This window comes from Thalassophryne amazonica, chromosome 11 (genome assembly GCF_902500255.1).
Source record: "Thalassophryne amazonica chromosome 11, fThaAma1.1, whole genome shotgun sequence".
In the NCBI taxonomy this organism is placed as follows: Eukaryota; Metazoa; Chordata; class Actinopteri; order Batrachoidiformes; family Batrachoididae; genus Thalassophryne; species Thalassophryne amazonica.
The window spans coordinates 8,538,099-8,565,229 of record NC_047113.1 but is presented as its reverse complement, the minus strand read 5'-3'; the positions used below and the strand labels follow the sequence as shown (position 1 = coordinate 8,565,229).

General features: G+C 43.5%; 1 protein-coding gene across 1 annotated transcript in view; it reads right to left on the bottom strand.

Moving 5' to 3' along the window:
• Nucleotides 1-26,179, bottom strand: part of lpar4 (lysophosphatidic acid receptor 4) — a 51,931-nt gene extending 25,752 nt beyond the window's left edge. Inside the window, exon 1 of the mRNA XM_034181690.1 lies at nucleotides 26,058-26,179. The gene's annotated coding sequence lies outside the window, so the exon portion shown is untranslated. The remainder of the gene's footprint in view (nucleotides 1-26,057) is intronic.
• Between the last annotated feature and the right edge of the window lie 952 nt (nucleotides 26,180-27,131).

Below are 27,131 nucleotides of genomic sequence, written 5' to 3'. Positions count from 1 at the left end.
CTCAGAACTGTGTGTTCTGACCATCCCAACAGAGGAGAGTCCGCTTCAAACGCGCTACTGTCAATGAGACAGGGGGCGGAGCGCAGCTGCCTATTGCAGTCGCCTTCCGCATCGCGGCGGCGAGATCCGGCTGGAATAGCACTGCCCTCCGCGCAGCCCTTTGTAAACGGACTGTCACTGGTCCTAAAGAGCACTGGTGGCGAAGGACGAAACCGCGGACTTAGATGGGCTCATCGATCTGGTCCTACGACTCGACACCGGTTGGAAGAACGCCGTCGGGAACGAGGCGAAGGGCGTGGCTAGGCACGCGTCGTCCCTCTCCCTTCCGGTTCCGATCGAGCTCCGCCCTCCCCACGCTCCTCTGTTCCTGCGCTCCGTGCGCCTACGGCTCCCCCTGCTGACGAAGCTATGGACACGAGCAGGCAACATTTAGGGCACCTGGAGCACAAAGGGGCGGCCCACGGAGCTTGTTTTGTTTGTGGCTCGATTGAGCATCTGGCAAACGACTGCCCCGAGCGGTTAAACTCCAACGCCCGCCCCTAGAGACTGGGCCAGGGGTGGGCCAAACATTCACGTGGACACACCCACATTGCCACACGACTCCCAGTCACGATCCTGTTTGAGGATTCAACCCTGAGGCCCCAGCACTGGTGGACACGGGCTCTGAGGGAAATCTGCTAGACAGTGGATGGGCCAGGGAGATAGGGCTCCCTCTGGTGGCTCTTACCTCGCCTGTGCAGGTTCGGGCACTAGATGGCTCCCTACTCCCACCAATCACGCATAAGACACCTCCAGTAACTCTGGTGGTGTCATGTAACCACCGGGAGGTGATCGAGTTCTTTGTGACTCAGGCCACCTCCCGTGTGGTTTTGGGTTTTCCCTGGATGCTAAAACACAATCCCCGGATCGATTGGCCGTCCGGGGTAGTGGTTCAGTGGAGCGAAACCTGCCATCGGGAGTGTCTAGGTTCCTCGGTTCCTCCCGGCTCCCAAGCTAAGGAGGAGGTCCGAGTCCCGCCCAATCTGAAGGCGGTGCCGGCGGAGTACCATGACCTCGCTGACGTGTTTCAGCAAGGATCTGGCTCTCACTGCTTCCTCCCCACCGCCCGTATGATTGTGCCATTGATGTGGTTCCAGGCAGTGAGTTCCCGTCCAGTAGGCTGGACAACCTCTCACGGCCGGAGCGGGAATCAATGGAGACCTACATCCGGGACTCATTAGCTGCCGGGTTGATCCGGAATTCCACCTCTCCGATGGGTGCTGGTTTCTTTTTGTGGGTAAAAAGATGGCGGACTTCGTCCATGCATTGATTACAGGGGGTTGAACGAAATCACGGTTCGCAATCGATACCCTTTGCCCTTGTTGGATTCGGTGTTCACCCCCTTGCATGGAGCCAAAATCTTCACCAAGCTTGATCTTAGGAATGCGTATCATTTGGTTCGGATCCGGAAGGGAGACGAATGGAAAACGGCATTTAACACCCCGTGGGCCATTTTGAGTACCTGGTCATGCCGTTCGGTCTCACTAATGCTCCCGCGACTTTCCAAGCGTTGGTAAACGATGTCTTGCGGGACTTCCTGCACCGGTCGTCTTCGTGTATCTGGACGATATACTCATCTTTTCCCCGGATCCTGAGACTCATGTCCGGCATGTCCGGCAGGTCCTGCAGCGGTTGTTGGAGAACCGCCTGTTTGTGAAGGGCGAGAAGTGTGAATTCCACCGCACTTCTTTGTCCTTCCTGGGGTTTATCATCTCCTCTAACTCCGTCGCCCCTGATCCGGCCAAGGTTGCGGCGGTGAGAGATTGGCCCCAACCCACAAGCCGTAGGAAGCTGCAACAGTTCCTCGGCTTTGCTAATTTCTACAGGAGGTTCATTAAGGGCTACAGTCAGGTAGTTAGCCCCCTGACAGCCCTGACCTCACCAAAAGTCCCCTTCACCTGGTTGGATCGGTGCGAAGCCGCGTTCAAGGAGTTGAAACGGCGCTTTTCGTCTGCACCAGTTCTGGTGCAGCCCGATCCTAGCCGCCAGTTAGTGGTTGAAGTGGATGCCTCGGACTCAGGGATAGGAGCGGTGCTCTCCCAGAGCGGGAAGACCGATAAGGTCCTTCACCCGTGTGCCTATTTTTCCCGCAGGTTGACCCCCGCTGAACGGAACTATGACGTCGGCAATCGGGAACTCCTTGCTGTGAAAGAGGCCCTCGAAGAGTGGAGACATCTGTTGGAGGGAACAGCCGTGCCATTCACGGTTTTCACTGACCATCGGAACCTGGAGTACATCAGGACCGCCAAGCGGCTGAACCCCAGGCAAGCCCGCTGGTCACTGTTCTTTGGCCGTTTTGACTTCCGGATTACCTACCGTCCCGGGACCAAGAATCAACGATCGGATGCATTGTCCCGGGTGCACGAAGACGAAGTCAAAACGGAACCGTCGGATCCCCCGGATCCCATCATCCCGGAGTCCGCTATCGTGGCCGCCCTCACCTGGGACGTGGAGAAGACCGTCCGGGAGGCCCTGACCCGTGACCCGGACCCCGGAAACGGACCAAAGAACAGACTATACGTCCCACCAGAAGCTAGGGCTGCAGTCCTGGACTTCTGTCACGGTTCTAAGCTCTCCTGTCACCCTGGGGTGCGAAGGACCGTGACAGTCGTCCGGCAACGCTTCTGGTGGGCATCCCTGGAGGCCGACGTCCGGGACTACGTCCAGGCCTGTACCACCTGCGCCAGGGGCAAGGCCGACCACAGAAAGACCTCAGGGCAGCTACAGCCACTGCCCGTGCCTCATCGCCCCTGGTCCCACATCGGCCTGGACTTTGTCACGGGTCTCCCGCCGTCCCAGGGAAACACCGTCGTCTTCACGATAGTGGACCGTTTCTCCAAGGCGGCCCACTTCGTGGCCCTCCCGAAGCTCCCAACGGCCCAGGAGACAGCGGACCTCCTGGTCCACCACGTCGTCCGTCTGCATGGTATACCATCGGACATCGTCTCCGATCGCGGCCCCCAGTTTACCTCACACGTTTGGAGGAGCTTCTGCCGGGAACTGGGGGCCTCGGTCAGCCTTTCGTCCGGGTACCACCCCCAGACCAACGGGCAAGCAGAGCGGGCCAACCAAGAATTGGAGCAGACACTACGCTGTGTGACAGCCGTGCACCCGACGGCCTGGAGTACCCACCTGGCCTGGATCGAGTACGCCCACAACAGCCAAGTGTCATCAGCCACCGGCCTCTCCCCGTTTGAGGTGTGCTTGGGGTATCAGCCCCCCTTGTTTCCGGTGGTCGAGGGAGAGGTCGGTGTGCCCTCGGTCCAGGCCCACCTACGGAAGTGCCGTCGGGTGTGGCGTGCTGCCCGCTCTGCTTTGTTGAAGGCCCGGACGAGGGCGAAGAAACATGCAGACCGGCGGCGGGCCCCGGCCCCCACGTATCGTCCTGGGCAGGAAGTGTGGTTGTCCACCAAGGACATTCCCCTTCAAGTGGACTCCCCCAAGCTCCAAGAACGATACATTGGTCCCTTCAAAGTCCTCAAAGTCATCAATCCCGCCGCAGTGAGGCTTCAGCTTCCGGCCTCACTGCGGATTCACCCAGTGTTTCATGTCTCCCGGATAAAACCCCATCACACCTCACCCCTCTGCACCCCGGGTCCGGCACCACCTCCTGCCCGGATCATCGACGGGGAACCGGCTTGGACCGTGCGCCGGCTCCTCGATGTCCGTCGAATGGGCCGGGGTTTTCAGTACCTGGTGGACTGGGAGGGGTACGGCCCCGAAGAACGCTCCTGGGTGAAGAAGGGCTTCATCCTGGACCCGGCCCTCCTGGCCGACTTCTACCGACGCCATCCGGACAAGCCCGGTCGTGCGCCAGGAGGCGCCCGTTGAGGGGGGGGTCCTGTTGTGTGGGCCACTGAAGAGGAGGTACTACTGGCCCACCACCACCAGAGGGCGCCCTGCCTGGAGTGCGGGCTCCAGGCACCAGAGGGCGCTGCCGCCTGATGAGAGCCGCCAGGGTGACAGCTGTCACCCATTACTGGACACAGCTGACTGCACTCAGCACGGAGGTATATCAGCAGGACAGCGTCTCCACCTCAGTGCCGAGATATCGCCTTGAGTCTAAGGTAATCACCTCTGCAGCATATTCTGTGTTTTTGACAATACTTGATAAGCCTTTCAGGACAGCGGACTATTGGAGACCAAGTGTTTGGATAAGTACTCCCCTTTCCTGCTTCAGTGTAACAAGAGGTGGAGGCGGCTTCGCCCCTCTCCATCTACTGGGTGCGGTCGCATCCCTACCTGTGTGTTTGTTCTCTTTTCCGCCAGCAGTACCGGATCCGACGAGCGAAGGCAGTGGCCACCTGGGAATTCGGGACTTGGCGGTTCCAGTACTTCTGGGTTTCGGTGGCAGAGGAGATCTGGGTGGTTCCGGTTCGACTAGGACGGACGTCTCCTACCTTCGGGCCTGCCCACACGACACCAGCAGATTTCGGCTTACACCTCCAAATTGTTAATTGTTGTATTAGTTGTGCTCATCTCACAACAGTAAAACTTGTTCTTTACCTTTCTCCATTGTCCGTTCATTGCGCCCCCTGTTGTGGGTCCGTGTACCGACACTTTCACAACAATTTGTGAGCTGTGACTGTTTTGAGGCTCCACCGTTACAAGAGCATTCACTCACCCTGTGTGTCTTTATTCTATATACTTCCTGGTTTTGGACGGGGGCGTTCCACCTGGTCCTGGTCCTTGAAACTTAGTAATCATTCTCCTTCAAGACTGGCTCGGGATACTGTAGCTCCCTATTTTCACCGCTAGGAGGCGAGCCATCTCTTCATACTGCAGGCACCCCAGCGCAGCACTTTTTATATACTGTTTATAAATAAATATATTTTCCTTTGTATTCCTTCCCATGTCTAGCTCCCTGCATTTGGATCCGTTGCCTGTAATGGTCCGGTTCCGTTTGGACCCCTAACCATAACACAATTAATTGCAACATCCTACCTACCATTATATTTTTCTCTTTGATTTTTCAACACAGGACATTATAAGAATTATGATGTATTGCTTATGGTCTAATACTAGGTTTTCTTGAGTGATATCACACACAACCCAAAATATTGTAGCATTAGAGATGAAAAGAGATCGGCCCAGATAGTTTGAAGAAAGGAAAAGATTTGTATGTTTATGAAAATTTTCAAAGCTGAGACGCTGACAATGTCCACAACAACTTTTCAAGGTACCAACTATGAATAGAAATTTAAATATTCCTCAGATCTGGTAACAGCATAGGGCTTGGATAGCAATGATGTTGCTAATTAGGTGAGCGGGGAACCTTGTGCAAACAATACCTCAGAAACAATGAAAGCTGTGAGCGGACTGATGCACTCCCTGCATTCTCTACACACCACAATATAAAGGACTACATGTGACGCCATCATATGAATTCTGTGTGATTTCATTTTGAAATAAGCCATATCAATCAATCAAATATTCTGTTGATCAAATATGCTTCATATCATCATGTAGTCTTCTTGGTTGTTGAGATGTACAACAAAAAAGGGTGTTTTTCAGACCATGTTCTCACTGGAACTGACCGGTCACCTTTGAGCAAACTAATTCAAATCACACACACAAAAGTGTTTTGTTTTTGACCGTGTTTTACTTGACCTTGTCCTTTGGCCAAACTACTCCAAATTCTAATCACCAATAGATATTGATCCAAATAATATTCCCACCACGTTTCATCCATCTATGCTTCCTTGTTGTTGAGCTTTACATAAAAAGTGCTTCTCAGACCATGTTTTCCTTGACCTTTGAATAAACTACTCCAAAATCTAATCAGCTCTAGATCTCTATCCAATAAAGTATCCCAAGTAGTATTGTATCATGTTTGAAGGAAATCTGTGAGGCTGTTTTTGATTTAACTTGTACACACACACACACACACACACACACACTCGCTGCTTTGCCAGTGTACAGCGTGATAAATCCTATCATCCTGTAACTCACCAAATTAAAAGATTATATAAGATAAGATAAACTTTATTGATCTCACAGAGGAGAAATTCACATGTTATGTCAGCTCTTAAAAAACACAAAAGATGGGTACAAGTAGAGGAAAATGTTCATCAAACAGCGTGTGCAAGGATAAGCAATGATAATAATAATACTTGTAACAGTACAATTAAAGAAAATGAGGTAGAAATAGAATATGTATATATATATGCATAATGAGGACTAACTCTGTTGTATCTGGTGAAATTTGATTCACCATATTGATCAAAAGACCAACTTTGTACCCAATAAAAAAAAAAAAATCCAGTCTTCACCTTTAGTCATCCAGTCTCAGAGCAATACAATAAGACAGGACCTACCAGGAGTCAAGAGACTCGGACCTTTATTCTCCTGCAAAGGAATGGGAACAACCAAGCACCTCTGTCCAGCAACCTTACATCTCTACAACATCTTCCTACGCATCAATCAAAGTCTGAGGACCCAGAGACATGAACATCACTGCCAAGATGAGTGAACTTCTCTAGAGGTTTGACACTTTTACCACATACAAGATACACTTCTGATGGCCAAAACCAAGAAGTAGTTGAAAGCCTGAATCTTTAAGGCTGGGCATACACTGTACGATATTTTCAATCGTTGTACTTGGCTCCAGTTCAAACTGTGCGACAAAACTGCAGGGGTTAAAAGTTCAGAGAGCACGATTCATGTTCTCACACTGTACGGCCCAATGCTCTGATGTGATCTGACTGCTCACATTGTACGTTCAAAAACCACGTCGGAAGCTTTTTTTTCTTAAAAAAAAAAAATTATTTCATGCCTATCAGTGCACACAGTGAGTGAAATCAGGTGGGTGAGACTGAACGTATATGCGCGCGCACACACAGCAGACAGCAACATGATTCACGAGAGGACGGTTGTGTGGGCCGCAGAAGAAGAGGTACTGCTGGCCCACCACCAGATGGCGCCCTGCCATGCTGGCACCTTTATGCCCTGCAGAGGGCGCACAGACCTGTTGGCACTACTAGGTGCGCCCCGTTAGGCTGTCTTCAGCTGTCACTCATCATCATCATCTACACCATAAAAAACTGGGAAGGACACCATAACTCTGCTATCAGCTTATCTTACAGGTAAAACTACTCAGCCGTTTTGTGCCGTACGCACATTCATTGTAACTGAAGTCTTTGCAGTTGTGACTTATACTTGCAGCTTGTAACGGAGTTTGTGGAAGTTGGAGGAGTTGGCGTCTCCACTCCTCACGTCTGACTTACTGAGTATAACCTTTGATACTGCACGTCCTCCAGTTTTTCCTCTGCACTCTGGGAGTATCTGGATTTATTCCTCCAAGAGGATAACTGTGAGTTGCTGACTGTTTGCTGGGTGAACACTCACCCACCCTAACCTGTTTTTGCTCCTGCCAGCAGTACCGGTCCAGGAGCCTCGGACGGTGGCCACCTGGGGAGGTTGGGTCTTGGCGGCTCTGGTGTATTGCAGGCCTCCGATTGGTGGTGGGGCTTTGTGGGTTTCGGCTCTTCTCTGGATAGGCGTCTCCTACCCTCGGGCCTGCCCACGTGTCACCTTTTTGTTGTGAATTGGACTAAGCATATTTGACCTGTGTTTGCACATTACATAATAAATTGTTATTTATTCGTATTCCTATTGACCGTTCATTTACACCCCCTAACGTGGGTCCGTGCATTCACTTTCCTTACAAGGACGGTAAAAAAAGAAAACATAAACATTCATAACAGGTGTTGCTACTTACACTGTTGTATAAATGAACTATATTTCATACGGAGTCATACAGCTGTGCAAGGTGTAGCAACTTACTCCCTCATCTGTCGTAAATCCTGTTATTGTCTGCTGTGTGTGTGTGCACGCACACATATACGTTCAGTCTCCCCCACCTGATTCCACTCACTGTGCGCGCTGATAGGCATGAAGTTTAATGTGATATTAGGTTATTGCGAGGGAACGCAAAAAAAAAAAAAAAAACACAAGACTTTACATGAGATCACTGCTTGCTCTCTCCGGTGTTTGCTCATGGACAGCGTGCGAGGTAATCAGTGCGTAGACGCTTGTAGTACAGCTTCATCTGTGCGGAACCCTCACGAGTCACGACGGCCAACCAAAATATCAAACAGGTTTGATTTTCATCTGACCATACGATTCCTGATCGGGAGGTGGTCGCGAGATGTTAAACGCAGCTCGTTACTCCATGTAGACTGCATGATGCAGGATGCACAATTAAGCTGAAACTCAGCACGATCCAAAAAATTCTCACACAAGTGAAAAATTGGCTGAAAAAGGGCCAAAACTCGCACAGTGTAAGCCCGCCTTTAGGTGCACTGACATGAGCATGCCTGTCACTCACGCAATAGCATGAACATTGTTGTGATGCTCCCACCCGCTGTGTTCACAGCTGGATGCCGTACTTTGTTCTACCAGCTGCCATGTGCAAATTGGCCGTTGAATATGGCTCTTATCACATTCAGAATCACAGAGGAGGCTGCAGCCGGAGCTGTTTGAGCGCGCCTAACTACCTGCAAAAAGCATTTGAGCCGTCTATAAAGGTAATTATTTGTCATGTTTACATTGTTATGGCTTGATTAAACAGTTGTGTGTTCTTTCCTTCTTGTGTGCAGCTGTTAAGGTGTGTTTATAACAGTTTTAACTTCTTGTTATAATCCTTCAGAGGAGCTGCGCTCTGATGCAATACGCTGACGTCACCACTCGCTCGGTTCACTTCTTCTTTACTCTACTTGACGAGTTAAACGTAGTGTTGGAGATTAGATCGCGCCACATAGCATGACATTTGTGTGTGAAAGATTTTTTGAACATTTCAAAATTCTCTGTGCACAATAGCACGCACCGGCGCTCCTCTCACGTTCAGTCAACACCAGTTAAAGATGAGTTTACTCTCCAACATGACACAGGTTGTGCTATTGCGTGAATCAAAGGTATGCTCATGTCAGTGGGCCTTTAGTCTTCATCCAGGACAATCACAACCCCAAACAACAATTCTTCAGCGATGTCTGCGTAATTAAATTATTCATTTGAGGTCTATAACAAGGAATAACGTTTTGATGCATCAGATTCCTTGGAGAGAATAGGTGGTGAAGCCCTGAGGGCCCCTTCACACATAACACAAATGTGGTCAAATTGCGCATGAAGTGTGCATGAAGCAGGAATCGTATGCGATACATGTAAAATCATAGCTGGCTGGGGATACAAAATGCAAAACATGCACTATGCAGAATTTCTCCAATCACAGCCACAGAAGCCTGTAACTTTTTCTGGGTTGTCTGGGTGTCTTGGTGGCTTTCCTCACTCTTCCCCTTCTTGCACAGTGACTCAGTTTTTGAGAACTGTCTACTCCACACAGATTTAACACAGAGTGTCATACTGTTTGTATTTCTTCATAACTGATATAAATAAAGTTCCAAGACATATTCATGACTTGGAAATGTTCATGTATCCATCCCCTAACTTGTCTGAAGAAAACTGGCAATAAAACTGATTATTATATAGCTACGATGCTATGCGCACTCTGATTGGCTGATTTCCAGTCTGATATTTTCCCATATCTGACTGTTACCATGACATTTGTTTTGGATTGCATATCAGGTTTGTGACTTTGTTTACAATTTTCATGGAGTGAAATAAAACAAAACAAAAAGAGAACAAAGAAAATGGAGGAATTAACAGCAAACAAGCTTGAAGTGGACGTGCAAACTGAAGACCACCAAGATGAAAACACAGCTCCGACCATTCAAAAACAGACTGAAAACTTTTGTAAATAAAGTCCAAGACATATTCAATGACTTGGAAATGTTCATGTATCCATCCCCTGACATGTCTGAAGAAAACGGGCAATAAAAGTGTTTATTTACTGGACAAAGTGTTACATTACTTAGCAAGCCCATCATCTTGGCTTTTATATATATTTTTTATTGATCTATATCAAATTTGCTTTCAGTTTGAGTTCAAGGAATATACAGTAATTTTATAATTTTTTATTTTATGTATTTGAAATGGCAAAAACAAATTAAAATGTGTGAAATACCAAGTGTTCCAATACTTTTGGAGGGCACTGTATATCCTGCTCCCCTTCACACAACATTCACAGTTCCTGTGTAGTGACCTGCTGTAATATTGAGCAACTTATGCTGGGCAGACACTGTACAATATTTTCAATTGTTGTACTCGGCTCCAGCTCAAACTGTACGACAAAACCACAAGGTGTAAAAGTTCAGAGCACACGATTTCTGTTCTCACACTATGCGGCCTGATGCTCTGATGCGATCTGACTACTCACATTGTACGTTCAAAAACCACACGTCGGACTCGTGTTTCCAGAAGCAAAACGTAAACAGATGATCACTGTTTATGCTCTCTCCAATTCCGCATCGGTGTTTGCACATGCGCAGTGCGAGAGGTTGGGGTAAAATTGGGTCATAGATGCTCGTAGCACTGCTTCAACAGCGCAATGCCCTCACGAGGGCCGACCAGAATATCAAACGGGTTTGATTTTCATATGACCATACGATTACTGATGAGGAGGTGTAATGAGAGGTTAAACGCAGCTCTTTATTCCATGTATACTACACGAAGCAGGATGCACGATTAGGCTGAAACTCAGCACGATCCAAAAAATTCTCCAACGAGTGAAAATTGACGCAAAAAGAGCTAAAACTCGTACAGTGTAAGCCTAGATTTAGTGGGGGTCCCGCAAACTTTCAGGACATCCTAGAGTGTAGCCCAGTCAACTGAGTCAAACGAATCCACACAGGCTACAAAGGAGCAGTTTCAATAATTGATTACATTCACTGAGTATTCACAGAGCTAGGATGTAGTTGGTGGTTGGCTTGGATGTAATGCTAGAATTCTTGAGTAGCTGAGAGGTAAGTAACAGAAAGTTAAGAATAATCCTTGCAAGCACCTTTCCTGGCACAAAGAGGAGTGTAATACCAGATCCAAATCATCCATATGATCACACTTTCCTTTCCAAAGTGGGACAACAGGTATTTTCTTCCAGTCCATAGGGAAGATACCTGTCTCACAGACTGAAAACGACTGAAATGCCCAGAGAACAGCTTCCCGCCCTGATTGGAGGACTTCAGCTTCAATATCTCAGATCTGTGGAAGTTTCCCCACCCTCACGTTTGTGATCTCGCAAACATTTGGTGGTTTGTATGTGACTGGACAGTCAGCAATAAGAACCCTGGCACTGGAGATGTTTAACATCGCAGCAGAAAGGAAAAGCCTGCTGCTTAAAGCAGCCGACTCAACAGAACAGTACAGAGAGGGCATCTGTTAGGACTGAGCCGTAGCTCATCATGTCTGCAAAGGGGTGAGATGTAGGTTTGGAGGAATACGGTGCTTTGATTCCTCTGCCAGCAGGCTAAGGGTCACTAGACCACAGATGATGAGTCATCTGATCACAGATTCCAACAACAAACACTTCCTTGTCTACTCTACAATCCATCACAGCCCACTTTCTTCCTCAACTTCCTATACAGCTGAGAATTTAGTTCAAGCTGTGGGCCTCTGAATGACATACCGAGTGCCCTGGAATATTCAGCTATGAATGGGAAATGAAATATGTTGTATTATCAAATAAAACAAATGGGAATAGCTGTGTTAGCGAGGGAAAGATGTGCAAACAAACTCCACAGCCTCAACAAAGGTCCAAACTATGGTGCACACTTAGCGTGTTTGGCAGTTTAGGTGAGCACATATGGTCCTGGTGCACCACACTGAGTGAATTTCTTCATATTAAAGAGGTTACGGTGTGATTATTCTGCCCTTGCTGCAGGTTTGACCACATTGTGATATTGCAGGGAATTTAAATTATTGACAATGCAAATCATCTGATTTGAGACTGACACACAGCATGGTGCAAAGGCTTTAGGCACGTGCACTCTAAACTGCATTTCAACTTTAAAGGTACATATATTTTTATATGACAAACTAAATACATTCTTTTAGATGTCCTCCAAAACAGTTTTGTTCTTTTAAATTCATTTTAGTATTGAGTAATCATTGACAGCTGCCTTCATGTGGTCATGTACCAGGCAGGACCACAGAAATCCTTTTATTTATTATGTCCGCCAAGGCTGTAATAAAACCACTGGCATTTATTTATTTGTCTGTCTGGCTGTTAGCAGGATTTCTTCAAAACTACTGCATGGATTTTGACGAAATTTTCACCACAGATAGACATTAGGCCATGGAAGAATTCATTAAATTTTGGAGGTGATCTGGATCCAGATCCAGATTCTGGGTCAAGTTTCACTTTATATAGGCTTTGGAGGATTACGTCAAAACTACTTCACGGATTCTCAAACAAATTTCTAGATTTGTAGACTTTAAAGGATTATGTCAGAACTACTGCATGATTTTTTTTTTTTACAAAATTAGGCCATGATATTAGATATTAGGCCATGGAAGATTCCTTTAAACTTTGGAGGTGATCTGAATCCGGATTCTGGATCAAGATTTCACGATAAGCTTTGAAGGATTACGTCAAAACTACTTCACGGATTCTCACCAAATTTGCACCACAGACAGATATTAGACCATGGAAGAATCCATTAAATCTTGGAGGTGATCTGGATCCAGATCAAGATTCTGGGTCAAGTTTCACTTTATATTGCTTTGAAGGATTACGTCAAAACTATTTCACGGATTCTCAAACAAATTTCTAGATTTGTAGACTTTAAAGGATTATGTCAAAACTACTGCATGGATTTTTACAAAATTAGGCCATGATATTAGATATTAGGCCATGGAAGATTCCTTTAAACTTTGGAGGTGATCTGAATCTGGATTCTGGATCAAGATTTCACGATAAGCTTTGAAGGATTATGTCAAAACTACTTCATGGATTCTCAACAAAGTTGCACCACAGATAGATAGAGCATGGAAGACGCCACTAAATTTTGGAGGTGATCTGGATTCGAATCTGGATTCTGGAATAAGATTTCCCTTCATATAGGCTGTGAAGGATTTCTTCAAAACTACTTCACGCATTCTCATCAAATTTGCACCACAGATAGATATTAGGCCATGGAAGAATCTTGGAGGTGATCTGGATCCAGATCCAGCTTCTGGGTCAAGTTTCACTTTATTAAGGCTTTGAAGGATTACGTCAAAACTACTTCACAGATTCTCAAACAAATTTCTAGATTTGTAGACTTTAAAGGATTATATCAAAACTACTGCAAGATTTTTTTTACAAAATTAGGCCATGATATTAGATATTAGGCCATGGAAGATTCCTTTAAAATTTGGAGGTGATCCAAATCCGGATTCTGGATCAAGATTTCACGATACGCTTTGAAGTATAACGTCAAAACTACTTCACGGATTCTCACCAAATTTGCACCACAGATAGACCATGGAAGACTCCACTAAATTTTGGAGGTGATCTGGATCCGAATCCAGATTCTGGATCAAGATTTTCCTTTATATAGGATGTGAATGATTTCTTCAAAACTACTTCACGCATTCTCATCAAATTTGCACCACAGACAGATATTAGGGCATGGAAGAGTCCACTGAATTTTGGAGGTGATCCAGATCCGGATTGGCGGATCTGGATCGCAATCTCTGATTGCCCTTGTTTATTCATGTATTTATTTATTTTTGAAACTAAGGTTTGTAACCTCAAAGCTGACACATTTCTGTAGTGAAAGAATGAAAAAAATTGGACAGTTCAATAATGATTTGACTTTGGTGAATATTAAATGGGCTTTTATAAAATCACAATTCTAGACTGTTAAAAATGTTTGCACAGTACTGTGTGTGCTGAAGCACATTGATTTGAGCTGCTGTTCAGCTTGTACTTGCTAGAAAACAAGAACCACTTTGACGCCGTGGATTACTAAAAGCCTTGCTGAGAAACTTCAGTCCTCACGTTATGTCTCAGGGCTTTCATGTAGGCTCAGGTCCTGGACAGCTGCACAGTTACAGTTTCGCCTGCAGATGACCGAGACAGTCACAGAGTGACAGCAAAAGGTCTGAGGAACCTGCTGCTCTTAACAGATCGGGTTCAGTCTCAGCTCACATCCAGCTGTTCTTTTCTCTCACATGCGAAGAGATAGAAGGCAGGGAGGGATGGCGGAGGACAAACAAGCGCCATCGTCACTGCTGTCAGCCTCTTCTCTGGGTTCATGACACAGTCACTGTCACAACAGTCACTCACAAAGTCAAAACTCACCAATATCAGATGGTTATTCACATTAAAGGCTTCTGTCTCTGTTTTTTATTGTGTTTTATCTAATATCTTCCTTTTGTTTTTACATGTCTCTGATCTACTGTATTATCTTTTTATGATTGTTTTATTTTTTATCTGTTGTCCAGCACTTTGGTAACCTTGTTGATTTTAAAATGTGCTACAAATAAAGGTGGATTGGATTAAAGGCATTTCAGAGGCTTACATACTAGAGTGTTTCAGAGAATGTAAGAAAAATGATTACTTTTGAATCTCCTTATTCACCCAGTCATTTTATGCCAATATATAGAATAAAATAATTCTTCATGCAAAGTTTTATTGAAATTTACACATATGTAAAGGTGCCTCAAACATGATGATATGTATTGTTTTGACTTATTTTGAACAAGACTGCCCGTTGCACTACAAACAAGCACCGTTAGTGAGGTCTGTCTAGTTGACAAGATGCCTTGAATGGAATATTAGTTTCGTCTAATGTCACACTGCCCACGTTACTCTGTCTTAAACAATAGCAAAATTCAAAAGAGGGCCCTTCTGGACCTCCCCCCCCTCTTTGCCATACGCTCTACAGAGGTGCAGCATAGGGATGGGTATTGATAAGATATTGATAAAATTTTATCTATCTATCTATCTATCTATCTATCTCTATATATATATATATATATATATATATATATATATATATATATATATATATATATATATATATATATATATATATATATATATATATACGAGGTCTATTAGAAAAGTATCCGACCTTATTATTTTTTAAAAAAACCATATGGATTTGAATCACGTGTGATTGCATCAGACAAGCTTGAACCCTCGTGCGCATGCGTGAGTTTTTTCATGCCTGTCGGTTGCATCATTCGTCTGTGAGCAGGCTTGGAGTGAGGTGTGGTCCACCCCTCAAATGAGCTGGACATGCCCAAACATGTCCTGGAAGGCTTCATCACGCGCGCCGAGCAGCTGCACCGTGACGCGCGGTGGAGCCGCTTCTCTTTCCATGACAAAAACTCCAGTAACAGTGAAATGTGCCGTTCATTTTTAAACTGGACGCTGTCTTGATCCGGTATGTCATCTGACTAGCACAGGAATTGTGAAAAGACGTGGACATCAGCACTTTTTCTGCACATTAAGACAGACGTACGGAGGAGTTCCGCGCGTCGCGGTGCAGCAAAGAAACGCCGTGATGAAGCCTCACGGGACATGTTCTGGCATGTCCAGCTCATGCACAATCACAATCGGATATTCACACGACTAGAAAGCAAGCGAAATCCATCTGAAATCCACCTGAAAGCTGTCCTGAGAGACCAACACCGAGGTGGTTTTGTGCCGCGCCATGAGCGGCACGGTGGCGCGTCCCTCCGCTTCTTTTTCCATGAAAAAAACTCCTGTAACAGTGGAATGTGCCGATAAAGTGCTGATGTCCACATCTTCTGCCTTTTTGTGAAAGTCAGACGAGGTCCCGGATCAACAAAGCTTTCACATTGGAAATGATCTGGTTGTTTCAGCGGAGTGTCAGCCTGTCGATGAGGGCTCGGAGCGCGCTGCGCTCTCAGGAGTTGTGGGCGGTCTTTAAACCATCTGGATCACTCCTTAAATCTGTTTAATCCCCATAAAATCGTCCCTGAAAGCCATATTAATTTTTAGAACGGTGTCCACCTGGAGGTCTCTCACAGTTTCTGGAAAAAAGTTGATGCAGCAAAGCTCCAAATCGTTCAGACATTTATTCACAATAAAAAATAGACGAGAGGGGTGGAATACACCTCACTCAAAGCCTGCTCACAGGCTAATGATGCAACCGACAGGCGTGAAAAAACTCACGCATGCGCACGAGGGTTCAAGCTTGTCTGATGCAATCACACGTGATTCAAATCCATATGGTTTTTTAAAAAATAATAAGGTCGGATACTTTTCTAATAGACCTCGTACATATATACATATATATATATACATATACATATATATATATACATATATATATACATACATATATATATATATATATATACACTCAACAAAAATATAAATGCAACACTTTTGGTTTTGCTCCCATTTTGTATGAGATGAACTCAAAGATCTAAAACTTTTTCCACATACACAATATCACCATTTCCCTCAAATATTGTTCACAAACCAGTCTAAATCTGTGATAGTGAGCACTTCTCCTTTGCTGAGATAATCCATCCCACCTCACAGGTGTGCCATATCAAGATGCTGATTAAATCAAAATCAAATCAATTTTATTTATATAGCGACAAATCACAACAAACAGTTGCCCCAAGGCGCTTTATATTGTAAGGCAAGGCCATACAATAATTACGGAAAAACTCCAATGGTCAAAACGACCCCCTGTGAGCAAGCACTTGGCAACAGTGGGAAGGAAAAACTCCCTTTTAACAGGAAGAAACCTCCAGCAGAACCAGGCTCAGGGAGGGGCAGACTTCTGCTGGGACTGGTTGGGGCTGAGGGAGAGAACCAGGAAAAAGACATGCTGTGGAGGGGAGCAGAGATCAATCACTAATGATTAAATGCAGAGTGGTGCATACAGAGCAAAAAGAGAAAGAAACACTCAGTGCATCATGGGAACCCCCCAGCAGTCTAAGTCTATAGCAGCATAACTAAGGGATGGTTCAGGGTCACCTGATCCAGCCCTAACTATAAGCTTTAGCAAAAAGGAAAGTTTTAAGCCTAATCTTAAAAGTAGAGAGGGTGTCTGTCTCCCTGATCTGAATTGGGAGCTGGTTCCACAGGAGAGGAGCCTGAAAGCTGAAGGCTCTGCCTCCCATTCTACTCTTACAAACCCTAGGAACTACAAGTAAGCCTGCAGTCTGAGAGCGAAGCGCTCTATTGGGGTGATATGGTACTATGAGGTCCCTAAGATAAGATGGGACCTGATTATTCAAAACCTTATAAGTAAGAAGAAGAATTTTAAATTCTATTCTAGAATTAACAGGAAGCCAATGAAGAGAGGCCATTGATGACAAAGTAAGTTGGAAAAAAAAATCACATAAATTATGTTAAATCTAAAATTTCCAAAGATAGAGATTCTGTATAAAGCACAATATTTCCTCTCCCAACATTCGTTGGTTACGCTTTATCATTCATTACTTGTCCCAATGAATTACAATAGTCCAGCCTAGAGGAAATAAATGCATGAATTAGTTTTTCAGCATCACTCTGACACAAGACCTTTCTAATTTTAGAGATATTGCGCAAATGCAAAAAAGCAGTGCTACATATTTGTTTAATATGCGCATTGAATGACATATCCTGATCAAAAATGACTCCAAGATTTCTCACAGTATTACTAGAGGTCAGGGTAATGCCATCCAGAGTAAGGATCTGGTTAGACACCATGTTTCTAAGATTTGTGGGGCCAAGTACAATAACTTCAGTTTTATCTGAGTTTAAAAGCAGGAAATTAGAGGTCATCCATGTCTTTATGTCTGTAAGACAATCCTGCAGTTTAGCTAATTGGTGTGTGTCCTCTGGCTTCATGGATAGATAAAGCTGGGTATCATCTGCGTAACAATGAAAATTTAAGCAATGCCGTCTAATAATACTGCCTAAGGGAAGCATGTATAAAGTGAATAAAATTGGTCCTAGCACAGAACCTTGTGGAACTCCATAATTAACTTTAGTCTGTGAAGAAGATTCCCCATTTACATGAACAAATTGTAATCTATTAGACAAATATGATTCAAACCACCGCAGCGCAGTGCCTTTAATACCTATGGCATGCTCTAATCTCTGTAATAAAATTTTATGGTCAACAGTATCAAAAGCAGCACTGAGGACAAGCACAGAGATGAGTCCACTATCCGAGGCCATAAGAAGATCATTTGTAACCTTCACTAATGCTGTTTCTGTACTATGATGAATTCTAAAACCTGACTGAAACTCTTCAAATAGACCATTCCTCTGCAGATGATCAGTTAGCTGTTTTACAACTACCCTTTCAAGAATTTTTGAGAGAAAAGGAAGGTTGGAGATTGGCCTATAATTAGCTAAGACAGCTGGGTCAAGTGATGGCTTTTTAAGTAATGGTTTAATTACTGCCACCTTAAAAGCCTGTGGTACATAGCCAACTAATAAAGATAGATTGATCATATTTAAGATTGAAGCATTAATTAATGGTAGGGCTTCCTTGAGCAGCCTGGTAGGAATGGGGTCTAATAGACATGTTGATGGTTTGGAGGAAGTAACTAATGAAAATAACTCAGACAGAACAATCTGAGAGAAAGAGTCTAACCAAATACCGGCATCACTGAAAGCAGCCAAAGATAACGATACGTCTTTGGGATGGTTATGAGTAATTTTTTCTCTAATAGTTAAAATTTTATTAGCAAAGAAAGTCATGAAGTCAGTACTAGTTAAAGTTAAAGGAATACTCTGCTCAATAGAGCTCTGACTCTGTCAGCCTGGCTACAGTGCTGAAAAGAAACCTGGGGTTGTTCTTATTTTCTTCAATTAGTGATGAGTAGTAAGATGTCCTAGTTTATGGAGGGCTTTTTTATAGAGCAACAGACTCTTTTTCCAGGCTACGTGAAGATCTTCTAAATTAGTGAGATGCCATTTCCTCTCCAACTTACAGGTTATCTGCTTTAAGCTGCGAGTTTGTGAGTTATACCACGGAGTCAGGCACTTCTGATTTAAGGCTCTCTTTTTCAGAGGAGCTACAGCATCCAAAGTTGTCTTCAATGAGGATGTAAAACTATTGACGAGATACTCTATCTCACTTACAGAGTTTAGGTAGCTACTCTGCACTGTGTTGGTATATGGCATTAGAGAACATAAAGAAGGAATCATATCCTTAAACCTAGTTACAGCGCTTTCTGAAAGACTTCTAGTGTAATGAAACTTATTCCCCACTGCTGGGTAGTCCATCAGAGTAAATGTAAATGTTATTAAGAAATGATCAGAGAGAAGGGAGTTTTCAGGGAAAACTGTTAAGTCTTCAATTTCCATACCATAAGTCAGAACAAGATCTAAGATATGATTAAAGTGGTGGGTGGACTCATTTACATTTTGAGCAAAGCCAACTGAGTCTAATAATAGATTAAATGCAGTGTTGAGGCTGTCATTCTCAGCATCTGTGTGGATGTTAAAATCGCCCACTCCGCCTCGGCCCGTGCTACGAGCGTTCTGGCAGTTAGTGTGACTCGGGGGTGTTGACTCATTTAAACTAACATATTCATCCTGCTGTAAGACTACAACTCTGCTTCCTGGTCCCAACCCTGGATAGTCACGGTTTGGAGGATTTAATAAAATTGGCCAGATTTCTAGAAATGAGAGGTGCTCCATCCAAAGTGGGATGGATGTCGTCTCTCCTAACAAGACCAGGTTTTCCCCAGAAGCTTTGCCAATTACCTATGAAGCCCAACTCATTTTTTGGACACCACTCAGACAGCCAGTAATTCAAGGAGAACATGCGGCTAAACATGTCACTCCCGGTCCGATTGGGGAGGGGCCCAGAGAAAACTACAGAGTCCAACATTGTTTTTGTAAAGTTACACACCGATTCAATGTTAATTTTAGTGACCTCCGATTGGCGTAACCGGGTGTCATTACTGCCGATGTGAATTACAATCTTACCAAATTTACGCTTAGCCTTAGCCAGCAGTTTCAAATTTCCTTCAATGTCGCCTGCTCTGGCCCCCGGAAGACAATTGACTATGGTTGCTGGTGTCGCTAACTTCACATTTCTCAAAACAGAGTCGCCAATAACCAGAGTTTGATCCTTGGCGGGTGTGTCGCCGAGTGGGGAAAAATGGTTAGAAATGTGAACGGGTTGGCGGTGTACACGGGGCTTCTGTTTAGGGCTACGCTTCCTCCTCACAGTCACCCAGTCGGCCTGCTTTCCCGGCTGCTCGGGATCTGCCGGAGGGGAACTAACAGTGGCTAAGCCACCTTGGTCCGCACCGACTACAGGGGCCTGGCTAGCTGTAGCATTTTCCAAGGTGCGGAAACTAATCATGATTAGACACCATGATTAGTGCACAGGTGTGCCTTAGACTGTCCACAATAAAAGGCCACTCTGAAAGGTGCAGTTTTATCACACAGCACAATGCCACAGATGTCGCAAGATTTGAGGGATCGTGCAATTGGCATGCTGACAGCAAGAATGTCAACCAGAGCTGTTGCTCATGTATTGAATGTTGATTTCTCTACCATAAGCCGTCTGCAAAGGTGTTTCAGAGAATTTGGCAGTACATCCAACCAGCCTCACAACCGCAGACCACGTGTAACCACACCAGCCCAGGACCTCCATATCCAGCATGTTCACCTCCAAGATCGTCTGAGACCAGCCACTCGACAGCTGCTGAAACAATCGGTTTGCATAACCAAAGAATTTCTGCACAAACTGTCAGAAATCGTCTCAGGGAAGCTCATCTGCATGCTCGTTGTCCTCATCGGGGTCTCGACCTGACTCCAGTTCGTCGTCGTAACCGACTTGAGTGGGCAAATGCTCACATTCGCTGGCATTTGGCACGTTGGAGAGGTGTTCTCTTCACGGATGAATCCCGGTTCACACTGTCCAGGGCAGATGGCAGACAGCGTGTGTGGCGTCGTGTGGGTGAGCGGTTTTCTGATGTCAGTGTTGTGGATCGAGTGGCCCATGGTGGCGGTGGGGTTATGGTATGGGCAGGCATTTGTTATGGATGAAGAACACAGGTGCATTTTATTGATGGCATTTTGAATGCACAGAGATACCATGACGAGATCCTGAGGCCCATTGTTGTGCCATACATCCAAGAACATCACCTCATGTTGCAGCAGGATAATGCACGGCCCCATGTTGCAAGGATCTGTACACAATTCTTGGAAGCTGAAAATGTCCCAGTTCTTGCATGGCCGGCATACTCACCGGACATGTCACCCATTGAGCATGTTTGGGATGCTCTGGACCGGCGTATACGACAGCGTGTACCAGTTCCTGCCAATATCCAGCAACTTCGCACAGCCATTGAAGAGGAGTGGACCAACATTCCACAGGCCACAATTGACAACCTGATCAACTCTATGCGAAGGAGATGTGTTGCACTGCATGAGGCAAATGGTGGTCACACCAGATACTGACTGGTATCCCCCCCCCCCCCCAATAAAACAAAACTGCACCTTTCAGAGTGGCCTTTTATTGTGGACAGTCTAAGGCACACCTGTGCACTAATCATGGTGTCTAATCAGCATCTTGATATGGCACACCTGTGAGGTGGGATGGATTATCTCAGCAAAGGAGAAGTGCTCACTATCACAGATTTAGACTGGTTTGTGAACAATATTTGAGGGAAATGGTGATATTGTGAATGTGGAAAAAGTTTTAGATCTTTGAGTTCATCTCATACAAAATGGGAGCAAAACCAAAAGTGTTGCGTTTATATTTTTGTTGAGTGTATATATATATATATATATATATATTAGGCATGTGAATATCATCACTGACAACGATTCGATACGCATCTCCAATCTCGATACACTACCAGCGATACAACGCACGTAGTGATACATGACGATACTGACGATACAATGTGATACGATTCACCTTCGTTCCAGATTCTATGTGATTTGATATATATTTGATGGCAATTCAATTCCTCACAATGCGATACGATTTTGTGAGATATGATTAATGATGGGTATTGATAAGATTTTATCGATATCGATGCCATTATCGAGTTTGATTATTGATCCGATTCTTTATCGATTCCCTTACCAATACCTCTTGTGAGTTTTCTGTGTACTAAAAGTAGGCTTTACAAGTTTTCTATGTCAACAACATTTTTTTGAGTCTTACAGGAAATAAATATGAAATTGGTCACCGGATCCTTGATTCGTGGACATAAATAAAAATCTAAAGAATCTGTACATGGTCACTGGATCCTTGATGTACATGATGGATCCTAGTTCTTTGGACATAAATAATTCCTTTCAGATGTTCCTTTCAGATGTTAATGACACAAATGGAACCCCATAGACTCTGAGCTGAGCTCTTCAGCTGGCTGCTGCACATCAAGATCAATGTTTCATAAAGAACAGAGGACATCTAATTTTGGGGGGGAAAAACCCGGGTTTGGTCAGTTGTAGTTTGTTTGTATTATAACGTTGGGAAAGAGGTGTTATTTGATTTAAAATGGCAATTTGCTCTGAAGTTATTAATTCCACAGCTCTTTGGAGCTGTGCACTTGGTCCCACAAAACAGATGAGATATATATATATATATATATATATATATATATATATATATATATATATATATATATATATATATATATATATATAAATTAATTATTAACCTCGCTTGCTCAGTCTATACGGGAATATCAAAGACATGCAGGTTAGATGAATTGGAAACTTTATAACTGTCCAGGTCTCCCTTGCAAAAGAGATCTTAAATAAAGGTTAAATTAAAAATCGCCGGAATATGAAAGCTGCTGACGATGTTGAGCTCGTAGTCAGAGCTGTTCGCTTTCTACACCTCCGTGAAGAACTTGCGTAACAGATGAACAGATGGTCCGGTCATTAGCTGGTAAGCTTTCAATCTGTGTGTTTTTTCTGATGCTATTTAGATATTTATGGAGTAAATAATCATATTTCTAATCGTGTTTTTGCAACCCCAATTCCAATTAAGTTGGGACGCTGTTCAAACTGATAAACTTTATAGTTTTTGTGCAAATATTTGCTCATTTTGAAATGGATGCCTGCAACACGTTTCAAAAAAACTGGGACAGTGGTATGTTTACCACTGTGTTACATCACCTTTCCTTCTAACAACACTCAATAAGCGTTTCGGAACTGTCATGATTGGGTATAAAAGGAGCATCACCAAAAGTCTCAGCCATTCACAAGCAAAGATGGGGCAAGGATCACCACTTTGTGAACAACTGTGTAAAAAAATAATTTTGAGAAGCTGTACAAACTTTATTTCAACTTACTATACTGTATGTATATTTTTGATATCTATATCAGTTTTACCTAATTTTTGAGGTGTCATATCCGCTTTAAGAACAACGTTTCTCAATGCTCAGCTGCAAGGAATTTAGGGATTCCATCATCTACGGTCCATAATATAATGAGAAGATTCAGAGAATCTGGAGAACTTTCTACATGTAAGCAGCAAGGCCAAAAACCAACATTTTATGCCCGTAACCTTCAATCCCTCAGGTGGCACTGCATTAAAGGGTGATTCTTTAACTACGGGCACTATTGGCCTTGTAAATGTAATTTCCACCACACCATTGCCTTACAATATAAAGTGCCTTGGGGCAACTGTTTGTTGTGATTTGGCGCTATATACATGTGCGCTGATGTCACTGTTTATCTCCATAAAAACTACCCAAACAATCTTTCATACAAACTGTTTAAAGGGACATTACAGTGTTGTGGTGGAAATTACAGCAATAGTGTGGGACAACTACATTTTGTTTAAAAAAAATCACAACAGTTGTATGACATTGAATACCCCAATTATGTTTGGATTATTTTACTGATATTTTATTCAGAGATATTTTAAAACATTAGAAAAAAAGTTTCTTTACCATTCATTTTTATCATTGAAGATCAAAAGTCTGGGTGTGGCACAAGCACAAAACGGCAATATTTGCATATAATGATGCTGAAAAAAGGTGAAAAAGTCATCATAGACTACTAGAACAAATTTCTTAACACACTTTCATTGTAAAGATAACTATAAAAGTGTGAAATTTCCCCTTTTTTCTGTTTTTCATACAATATGATCAAAGGACATAAGTGCCCGTCGTCTAAGAATCACCCTAAAACCGACATTGTGTAAAGGATCTTACTGCGTGGGCTCAAGAACACTTCAGAAAACCATTGTCAGTTAACACAGTTTGTCGCTACATCTACAAGTGCAAGTTAAAACACGACCATGCAAAGCAAAAGCCAAACATCAACAACATCCAGAAACGCCGTTGTCTTCTCTTGGCCTGAGCTCATTTGAAATGGACAGACGGAAAGTGGAAAAGTGTGCTGTGGTCTGATGAGTCCACATTTCAAATTGTTTTTGTAAATCATGGACATTGTGTCCTCCAGACAAAACAGGAAAAAGACCATCCAGATTGTTACCAGCGCAAAGTTCAAAAGCCAGCATCTGTGATGATATGGGGGTGTGTTAGTGCCCATAGCATGGGCAACTTACACATCTGTGATGGCACCATCAATGCTGAAAGATACATCCAGGTTTTGGAGCAACACATGCTGCCATCCAAGCAACATCTTTTTCAGGGACGTCCCTGCTTATTTCAGCAAGACAATGCCAAGACACATTCTGCACGTGTTACAACAGCGTGGCTTCGTAGTAAAAGAGTGCGGGTTACTAGACTGGCCTGCCTGCAGTCCAGACCTGTCACCCATTGAAAATGTGTGGTGCATTATGAAGCGCAAAATACAACAGAGACCCCGGACTGTTGAACAACTGAAGTCGTACATCAAGCAAGAATGGGAAAGAATTCCACCTACAAAGCTTCCACAATTAGTGTCCTCAGTTCCCAAACGCTTATTGAGTGTTGTTAGAAGGACAGGTGATGTAACACAGTGGTAAACATACCACTGTCCCAGCTTTTTTGTGTTGCAGGCATCCATTTCAAAATGAGCAAATATTTGCACAAAAACAACAAAGTTTATCAGTTTTTACATTACATATCTTGTCTTTGTGGTGTATTCAATTGAATATAGGTTGAAGAGGATTTGCAAATCATTGTATTCTGTTTTTATTTACATTTTACATAGTGTCTTCATTGGAATTGGGGTTGTAGCTTTCTGGTTTGTAAGCTTTTAATCTGTTTAATCTGGAGCTATGTTTTCATCTTATCTTCATTTCATTTTGCATGTCCACTTCGAGCTCGTTTGCTGTTAATTCCGCCATTTTCTTGATTCACATTTTGCTTTGTTTTATTGTGCGCCATGAAAAAAAAAAAGTCGTAAATCTGATGTGCGATCCGGAACGACTGTAATGGTAACAGTTTGATATGGGAAAATATCAGACCAGAAATTAAACAATATCAGAGCATGCATACTAATATATATATATATATATATATATATATATATATATATATATATATATATAGTCATTGTTATTATTATTATGTGAGAAAGTGAAATACTTAAGGCATAGTTTGCAAACCAACAGTATGATGAACTGTGAAGGATACAACTGGTGAAAATGAAAATCAAACCTGTGTCAGTGTATCATCTCGGGAGTGAAACAACACAACAAACTCTTTTTTATCCACCTTTAATTTGTACAATAAAATGATGTCTTTATTTTCATACTAAATGGAATAATTTAGGAGTGTGTGGGATTACATTTTCAAATTCTCTTTTTAAACACCTTAGTACATAGAACTTAGATTTTTCTACGTTTTGTATTTTTAAAATTGTAGACACTGAACATACTGTAAGTCTTGATTATTTTTTTATATTAGTAAATTGTTTATCATGAACAGAATTAAGGTGTGTGTTGCCAGATTATAAAAACACATAATAATTGTTGTTTCCACTTTGTCTTTTTGTTTGTTTGTTTGTTTTGCTTGATTAACTGTTTGTGGTAATTGATCATGTAGTTTACAAAAGGCAGTTTAATTGCTGGTTTCCTGGGAAATTGTAGCACAAAATGAAATAATCAAAGGCTGCCAGTGCTTTTTACTTTTAACACACCTTTAGTTGTTTATTTGTATTGTTTTAAGGCCACTTTCAGATACAAATCGGCTCTTCTGCTCTGTTGTGGAGTAAATTTCCGCTCCTCAGGTGTTTGTAAAAGAGATGTGGTTTTCAGTTGAAGATCAAGCAGACTTACTTTCAGCTCACTGATGGTGTCGGCAGTTTGCAGCTGTCAAAAAGAAAAACTCCACGCTGTGGTTCTTCTGCAGAACGTGTTTGGGCTCAAAGCTTCTTCAGGACTTCTTTCACTGCCAACAAAAGAAAAAAAAGAAGAAAGAAAAGCAGCTGCTGATGGGGCGAAAACCAAATCTGATTTCTGCTCCGTTAATCCGGACGACTCGCTCCGTGCGCAAGGATCGGAACCGCGGCGCGTGCACCCGCGCGTGCACAACCACAGGAAACCAGACAATAGTAGCTCGGTCTGGGAATGGGGGGGGGGGGGGGGGTTTGCTGGAGAATGAATGGACAATTAGAGGGGGGGGGGGGGGGTGAGGATAATAGGAACCTGTTTACCATCTCCTACTTATTAGAATGAACGTTTTCACATTTAAAATACATCATTTGATCAATTCCACAAAGGCCTTGGTTTGCAGGTTCGAGGAAAACTGCGTTGGGTTTGATCAGGCTTTTTGCAATCCACCATGTGGTCACGTCCCGGGCAGGACACAAGCAAAACTTTATCTTCTTCAATCAAGTATGTGTGGCAGGAGGGTGGAAGAGAGAGCGATATAGCACTCAGGTTGGAGACCTAATATCAACAGATTGACAAGATTGCTGACAACACCACCTAGGATAAGCCTAGGACCCTGCCCAAGGCAGACACAGGTTCGTTTTTACCTTTTTGAATTAAGGGGAACAGAGACCAAAAAAAAAAAAAAAAACTATAAAAAGAATATGCCTTTATTTATTCCCAACCTTGATTAATTAAAATCACCCCATTTACCAATATAGAAAAAAACACACTAAGTAAAAAAAAACATAAACCCAAACTCAATAAAATTACAAAACTCATGCACACAAAAAAAGAAAACATGCAAATAAACCACACACCAATATATTACAGTTAAAAACCACATTAAACACGTAGGGCGATAATAAAAAAAAATACACTCAAAATACAGGTGTGGGATAAATGTGGATCACAAAGCCAGCACGCGATATGTTATTTCTTTTTCTTTTTTTTCGCCCACCTCTGGCTTTGTGACCCCTA